Source organism: Fundulus heteroclitus, chromosome 18 (assembly GCF_011125445.2).
Source record: "Fundulus heteroclitus isolate FHET01 chromosome 18, MU-UCD_Fhet_4.1, whole genome shotgun sequence".
In the NCBI taxonomy this organism is placed as follows: Eukaryota; Metazoa; Chordata; class Actinopteri; order Cyprinodontiformes; family Fundulidae; genus Fundulus; species Fundulus heteroclitus.
Window position 1 is genome coordinate 22,833,375 of NC_046378.1, and position 5,157 is coordinate 22,838,531.

Here is a 5,157-nt window from a genome sequence, read left to right on the forward strand (position 1 = left end):
AGAAATCCTGACATTTAAAGATCACTTTCCTGTCCTCGCCCAACCCCTCTCTGCATTAACACCAGGCTCCATGCCAAGCCCACCCTTTCCTGCAGGGATCCCGTCCCATTCCCTTTCAAACCTCCACAGTAAGAGTAGACACCAACAGCAGAAGGCCAAGAGCGGCTACACGGCTTTAAAAACACATCCACCGCTCCCTTGCTCCTCCCAGTCCTGTAAAAAAAAAAAAAAAAAAAGGCCAAACGCAGTGAACTCCAGCTAAAGCCTCAACACTGAGTTCTGCTGAGTTTTACATTTTACTGCAGCAATCTCTGAACACTAGAATATCACGCAGATATGTGAATTAGGATATTTTGCACTCTAAACCGATAAGACAGACAATGATTAACAGCTTCACGCGTAATTATTTCTGTGAACTACATGATTAGAGATAACGCTGCTCAAAGCTCAAAAGACCCAACGGTTCATCAAAACACACATTTCGCTAAATGCGTCGTCTGAGTCTCTGACTGTGGAGTCTTTTCACTGCGTCTGTGGTTAGCTCGGGGGAGAGATTTCTGGGAGTTCAGCCATAGAAAGCCATTCAGAGAAGGTAGGGGAGTGGCAGACTTGGAAATGTTTAACAGGAAGCCCAAGCGGGGAACACGGAAAGCAAAGGGAGGAGGAATGTGTTGGGGAACCCCTAAATATGATGCTCCGTGTTTAACAACCCTCTGCAAAGTGGTGCCTGAAGGAAAACTCCCACAGTCCTCAATGGGCTTACAACAAAATGTCACGGAAAAGCTGAGAGACAAACTATGTACAAAACGAAACAGTACATTGCAATTAACAAAAATCAATAATTATTAATCAGCTTGTTAAAAGCAAAAAAAAAATCTAAATGTTTGGAACATTATCCTTTTAAAAATAACATTTTGGAAGATGGTGAAAAAGCAGTGTGCAGTGACGGTAGCTTACAAAGTTACTAATTACAATTAGAAGGAGAGGATAGTCTTTTAAGGCCCACAGAAGGCCATTAAACTGATGGAAAGTATTAGCATGGCAAATAAATAATGATTAAATAAAACAATTTTCAGTTCAAGTAAAAATGCAAATCAAAGCTAGCATGTACTTTATTTTTCGGAATATAAATCGCATCGGAATAAAACATAAGTCGCACTGGGCTATACGCATTTACTTAGACATTTATTTCACATAATTCAAGACTAAACACTTTAATCTGGTTAACCAATTTATTAAATTACACGGCTGCATCCACAATCGGCTGAATATCATGTAACATATCTGGGAGGATGACTGGGATAATTAGCAACTCCAACCGTCAAGGTTCTTGCCAGCACAATTCAGCGTAACGGTCGCTGAAAGTTGTAAAACTTGGGTGAGCGTAACGATGCTAAGCTAACAGTATGACACGGATGTTTCAGAGCAACATAAAGCTCAGGTGCATCAGACCTGTAAGCTAGCGCTAGCTGTTATTAGCATCAAGGACAGCCCATTAATGGGTTCTGTCAGGGTCTGGTCCCTTTGAGCTGCGCCACGCAACGCTCCGCTGCGTGAATACATACTGAAACAGTATCTATTGTCCCCGCTTTCGAGAGTTGCTACTTTTTTTTTTAACATTTTTTACATGACAATAAACATACAAACATGTTCTGTCTTCATTGTGAGAAAGTTAATATTTCAAAAGTTCTGTTTATCTGTTCTGTTCTGTTTACCATCCTGTGGCCAAACTCCGTGCTCTTTCCTGCATGCCGCTGCGTATATCTGCTACTCTTTAAGATACAGCATGTTAACACTCTCAGTCAAACTGCACAACATCCCAAACGGGTCAAAAGCACCTATCAGCTGGCCCCACTGGAATAACAGGTAACACAACTTTGTTGCACAAGCATAAACAACACAACGATGACTCGGAGCGAACTAGGCAACCGAGTTTCGCTAAAGCATGAGTCATTGCACACCTCCAGGATGAAGGAGTAACTATTTGTTTCACGACACTCAAACCATTAAACTGCGGGTCTAAACACAAATACTGGCACCTGCACACTTGATACAAACAGAAACTGTAGCATGTTTGCTTGTGTAAGTGTTGGGGGAATTCGCAAGATGATTCAAGTGTTACCAGTCCACCATAACAGTGAGAGCAGTGAATCGAACTGAACGACAATGGTTATTTCTTCACTGTAACTTCTGTTAGTTAGCGATATATTAGACTGCACTTTTTTGAGGGGGTTTGGCATGGTCCAAGTTGTAATGCAAGAACAACTCTGCCAGAACATCTCCGAATATGCAGGGGTGTTGTGGTCTGCTGCGCTCAGTGTCTTCCAAAAGCAGTCCAAGGAAGGAGAAGGTGAACCAGCGACAGATGCACTCAAGAGGCAAAACCTGGACTGCATGGCCCGAAGAGCTACTGCAGCTAAAAAAGCTGAAACTGATTCTGAAAAAAGGGACCAGAATGCACTGTGCATCCGTTTACTGCGTGTGGGACAACACGGCTACACACCAGTCAGGGTGCACATTCCCCACTTAACGTCATGCCTGAATCCATGCATCTATTATTTATCCGATTTTGGGAATATGACCCTAACACACCATAGAAGCGAGGCTTCAACGCCGGGGCTTCAAAATCAGCAGGAACGGACAAAACTTGCAGGATTTAGATGTAAAACGACTTCAGGGTTACACAGTTCTAATTATATCCAGGTCTATTATTAAGCTGCTGTTACAGGAAATCAAGAATATTTGTACAGTAAAAAGCTCCAATCAAATTTACTAGATTTTGTGTACATTAGAGGAAACTAAACTCCTGACTAATGACATAACATTTCATGGTATATTACATTTCATTCCCAGTCACAAACTCATCTGCCTTTGACTAATAGTTTATTCATCTGTACAAACAAAATGAAACGATTTGAAAAAAAAGATAGCTTAAAAAAATACTTATTTCCATAAAGATGTGGCGTAACAAAAGTGTTTTATTAATAATGAACCACACAAGATAAGCCTCTCCTTTTTTTTTTTTTTTTAAACCATGTGAGCTTATGAATGAAGATTTATTGCTGTTGGCGTAGCAACAACACCTCCAACCTGATTAGCAGTCTTTTCCAAGGAAAACAAAAACTTTCATATCTACAACCCATAACTGACTAAACGCTCTATGCCAACAGTTCCCGGCTCCTTGTGGGCTCTGTAGTTTCCTCTCTGACGTGTTTGCTCAAGGCAGCGACAGAGCATGTGACTAGGTAGCAGGTACGGGTCGGTTACCAGAATTCAAAGTATACAACTTTTTATTTTTTTTATTTCCAACTTCCATGTTCCCGTTAAATGAAACGCCAGACTCTGTGACGAAGCTACAAGACTTTTCTCTGCCTGCGTGTAGCATTGACCGATGCATCTTTGGCCCTTCGCCACGTGTTGCTGTAAACCGTCCACCAGCTGGCCAAAAGAAGTCCACTATGTTTTCTCAAGCTCACAAAAATAGGACAAATTTGACTGGAAATACTTTTTGTCGCACAAAAGGAACACCATGTTAGAACTAAGCCGTTCTCTAAATGGAAGCGGTTCGATTATGCTTTAAATAAACGTGTCATTACCATGATACAGTGATCGTGTGGTATTTTTACTAGAGTTTTTCATACTGTGGGGGTATGGTGCTGACCCATGCCTACTAGGTAGTTAAAGGCAGAAGCGGCTCACAAATACATAAAGTAGACGAAACACAACATTTCTGTAGAGCAGGGGTCACCAACCTTTTTGAAACCGAGAGCTACTTCATTGGTGTTGCGTCATACGAGGGGCTACCTTTGAACTAGAAGAGCCAGAGTTCACGTTAACTTTATGTAAAATAAACACATTTTTAATGCTTTGTTATAGATATTGTCATTTCTAAACCTATATAAATGCAAGTGTGAATAAACAGGAAGAGTAACAGAATAAAACGTCTTAGATGCAGCTCACTGGTGGGCACCATGTTGGTGACCCCTGCTGCAGGCCTGAATAAGTATTTGGTAATATTTTTGTTTAATTGCCTTTTACCGTCTTGAAATCTGGGTCTGAAAACCTTTGGGTTTTGCCTCTTTGACCCACACTCAGACACTGAGGCTGTTTAAACCCCAATCCCCACATTTTGCAGCACATTAGTGTCACAGTTTTCCCTTTTCTTTTTTCTTGCCATCCTGAACACCTAATTTTTTTTTTGCTTATAATGCTGTCCAGTTTTACTACTTGTACTTTATTGTTTGTTTTCTGTTTTTTCTCTAGCAGATGGACGGAGCAGAGAAAGGCGAGAAAGAGCATCCAGTTCACACCGGGCTGTTTAGCTGTTGCTGACGGTGTCACAACAGTAGGTCACAAGGTAACGTTGCGCTAAAGCAACCACACAATAGCACATTTAAGCCTCCCAATGAAGCCTCTGCTGCAGCCGTCCACTAACCATCCTGCGCTGCGGCTTTGCGCTGATGTTTCTTCATAAACAGAGATGTGGGGAACATAGGGAACAAGTGCTGATCATAGTCCGTGTCAGTTGTAGGTGTTACTCCGGAGAGAGAAAGCAGAGAAAATGTCTGTTTGTGCAGCCTTTGTTCCTGTTGGGTCTCTTGAGCATTTTGACTGTTTTCCTTGCCAGTGGCTACGCACCAGCAGAGTCAAATATTGACTTAGAGCCGGCTTTCGCTCTTCCACTGTGCTCCGTTGACTTAAGATGAAATCGCTGCAATATATGAACCAAAACCACTCAACCTATTTCAGACACTAACTTGTGCCATAGGGTGAAGAGCCCATGTGGCACAAGCATCTGATCCAAGTGAAACAGTTCCATGTTTCAACATAAAGTTGATTATTGCGGCCAAATAGAGGGAAGGTTAAAGCCTAGAGTGAAAGATGCAAGTTTCTGCTAAGCTATTGGTATACACTGCAAAAATAGACATAAAAATAAGATTTTTTTTCTTGAAATTAAAGTATTTGTCCTTGATTTGAGCAGGTAAATAGGACTATTTGCCAATGGAATAAGATTTTTGCACTTAAAATAGGAACAATTCATCTCCATCATCTTATTTCAAGTACATTTATATAATTATCTTATTTTAGGGGTAAAAATACTCATTCCATTGTCAAAAGTCTTATTTAACCTTAACCTGCTCAAATCAAGGGCAAAAA